Below are 3,725 nucleotides of genomic sequence, written 5' to 3'. Positions count from 1 at the left end.
GATTTTAAGAAGATAGTAATTGTAAAATTGCATATGAACTATCGAAGGCAAAGGTGTATAAGTTCAAGAAGCCTTGATAAAGGATTATCAAAGCACTAAGTATTAGAAACATGAACTTAAGAAATTCAATAAGTATTGTTTTCTGAAAGTTTAGATGTTTATGAATACATGTCGAAGCTAGTGGGAGCATAAGTGTTATGTTTTATAATAATCATCATGATAGTGGGAGCATAAATGTTATGATTGTATGATTATTAAGGAAAGTATTGCAAGGTTAGCAATATTAATTATAGAAAACAAGATTCATACTTTGCAAAGTTGTAAGAGTTGAAAGGTTGTTTTGCTATAATTAAGGGAGTGAATATTATGCTTCATTTCAAATCTAAAGGCTTAGGTTGTGGAATGTTAATAAATTTAGTCAAAGGTACATAGTGGGTTCTTAAAATTCGATTATGATTACAACATTCCTCTTCACAATTCGAATTTTGAGAACATAGCAAATAAAACATTATGCATCGTGTCCCATACACTTCGAGTATAGGATCGATTGCAAATGCTTTAATGCTTGACCATTCTAAAATTTTCCAAATGTCGAGCGCATTTAGAGGGAAAAGGGACTAGAATTGGTTTTGACTAAAATATTTAAACAACTATCAAAGGACAATCCAAAGTTTGACGAGGATTGGTCGCTTGTGAGTAGTTGGAAGCATGGTATTGGATGGACCATATCGACATTATTATGAATAGAAAAGATTCTATTAAGAATGAGTTGTCATATGGAAATTATGGAAATGTTTCTATATTGGATGGACCATATCGACATCATTACGAATAGATAAGATTCTGTTAAGAATGAGTTGTCATATGGAAAATATGGAAGCGTGTCCATATTGGGAATTGAATATTGAAAATCTATGTCTAGATTAGAAACTTTTATGCAAAAGGATGTTCAAAGGAATGTACTTTGAGTGAGAGACATCATATCTAAGGAATTGTCTTGTAACAATCTCTGATAGAGGACTTTGTAATATCATTGACAGTAGTCTTTGTGACTTTGGTGCAGTGAATTTACGAAAGGACAATTGCATAAAATGTTAGAATCTAGCATATTCTATAAGTAGCAAGAATTTGATATTCTTTCACTTATGAAGAAGGATTTGGAGTTGTGAAATAAGAATGATTGGAAATGTGTTCAATTTGATCTATTTCACAAAGTAAGAACCATAGGTAAACATTGTGTGCATGCTAAGAGCATGGGACAAGTGTAATAATTCAAGTAAGAAGTTGATTACCCGAAATGACAAATAATGAGTAATCGATATGGTGATAAATAAAAGGAGTTTTATTTATGCTCAAAGGTTTGAGGCCATATGGGATTAGTATTATTCTTGTGTTTCACATTTGCATGTTTTGACTTCCAGAATAATTGAATTTATTAAGAATAATCGAATTATTCAAACGGGCCACAGTCGTTCATATGTTGGAAGTAGATATGAATGAAGACTGTCGTGAATTGGCGTGTGGATTGTCTAAAAGAGTATTAGACATAATCAAATGTTTGTTGCAACGTTCATGAGTGCTTATGAATATGATTTGAGCATTGGATTAAACCCACGCTAACTTGGATCACTCCATGGATTGTATCACGAGTGATTGGTGAGACGATAACATCTTATATTCTTGAAACCGAGATGTGTGAGTTGTATCTTGCAAATTGGTTGCACGTTGATAACATGTAAACGCACTAGTAACTTGGTGTTATAAAACATATTATTGTGTATGATTCGGTGAGTGAGTGCAAGCAAGCATTGTATCGAAGTTTATCCATTCCTTTTATCCAAAGTAGGATAAAAGAGATATCTTTGGGCCCCTCGATGATTTAGTGATGACAAACGTAAATGCTCGGCCGGGCTAGGGCTAATTTGATTTTTTCAATTAGTCAGTCGTCATAAATCGGGAATCGAGATATAGTACAAAGAGAATGATTTGAAATCATATCTCATATGATATCTAGAATGGAGGAATATATGATCCCTTATCTAAGGACACACGTATTTGATATGATCAGAGTTGACAGCGGCTTTGGAAAGCTACGATTGCAGATCAGGATCTGAAGTCATACGCATAATAGTTATTAGACTTATCCAAGTGGGAGACTGTTGGATTAGTGTCTAAGTCCATAACTATTTTGGTATGTACTTGACCCGATGGTGCATGGTCCTTTTGGGTTGCCTTCACCAAAGCAACTTGATAGGATGAATTATGGAGATAAAGGATTAAATATGATTTATTAATATATTATGAGAATAATATATTAAAGGAGAAATCATATTGTTTAATTAATATTAGTCAATAATTAATTGGTAATTAGTTTTTGTGACTAAAAGAGATTACTTAAACTTAAGGGACTGGAATTGTAATTATAAGATAATTGCAATTTGGGCCATGGATTGCCTTTTATTATAAGGTGGACGGATTCTATGGGGGAAGCCCATATGAAATCGTCCAAGGCCTTAAGGAAAGGGCTCCATGGGTTGCTTAGGGCTTAAGCAACCAAATTAGGGTTTCCTTGTTAGATAACCCTAATTGCCTCACTATATATAGACCCCTTAAGGACCAAAAACGTGTATAAGCTTTCTTCTAGGGTTAGAACACGTTTTGGGCAGCCTCCATCCTTTCTCCTCTTCATCCTCTTGCTTATGGTGTTTATGAACCATTAGAGGAGTGACATTTGTGACTCTAAGCTTTCTAAAGTCAATACAAGGAGATTTGGGATTGTTATTGCTACATAACAATCAAGGTAACATCTTAAACCTATTCTCATGTTAATATGATTACTTGAATGCTAGAATTAGGGTTTATAGTCTTGGATAACTTGCATGTTTAATAGAGAAACCTAGATCCAAGCATTAGGGTTTGTATGAGCACATAGGATGTTCTTAGGACCAAAACCCATCACCTCCCAACTCATAACTGCCTCAATCTTGGCCAGGTCGACTAAAATCCCATTCTGATTAACTAGGTGTCCAAAGAACTGCATCTCTAGTAACCAGAAATCACACTTGGAGAATTTGGCATAGAGCCTCTTCGACCTCAATACTCCGAGGACCTCTCTCAAATGCTCCTCATGCTGTTCTCTAGACCTCAAATATACCAAAATATCATTGATAAACACAATCACCAAACGATCCAACATAGGCCTGCATACCCGGTTCATGAGATCAATGAACGCTGCTGGTGCATTGGTGAGTCTGAAAGGCATCACCGCGAACTTGTAATGCCCATAACGAGTTCTAAATGCTGTCTTCTGAATATCCTCCTCACAAACCCTCATCTGGTGATAACCAGGCCTCAAATCTATCTTGGAAAACCAATATGCACCCTGCAACTGATCGAACAGATCGTCGATCCTCGGGAGTGGATAACGGTTCTTGACCGTCAGCTTGTTCAACTCCCGGTAATCAATGCACATCCGGTGCGAGCCATCCTTTTTCTTGAAAAAAAGGATCGGTGCTCCCCATGACGAGCTACTCGGCTGGATAAATCCCTTTCCCAACAGCTCCTGAAGCTGCGAGAATAAATCCTGCATCTCTGGCGGCGCAAGGCGATAGGGTGCCTTGGCGATAGGTGCCGCTCCTGGAAGCAAATCAATGTGAAACTCCACCTGCCTCTCGGGAGGCACACCCGGTAAATCCTCGGGGAAAACGTACAAAAACTCGCTAACC

This window comes from Lactuca sativa, chromosome 8 (assembly GCF_002870075.4).
Source record: "Lactuca sativa cultivar Salinas chromosome 8, Lsat_Salinas_v11, whole genome shotgun sequence".
NCBI classification, from domain to species: Eukaryota; Viridiplantae; Streptophyta; class Magnoliopsida; order Asterales; family Asteraceae; genus Lactuca; species Lactuca sativa.
This window is presented reverse-complemented; position numbering follows the sequence as displayed.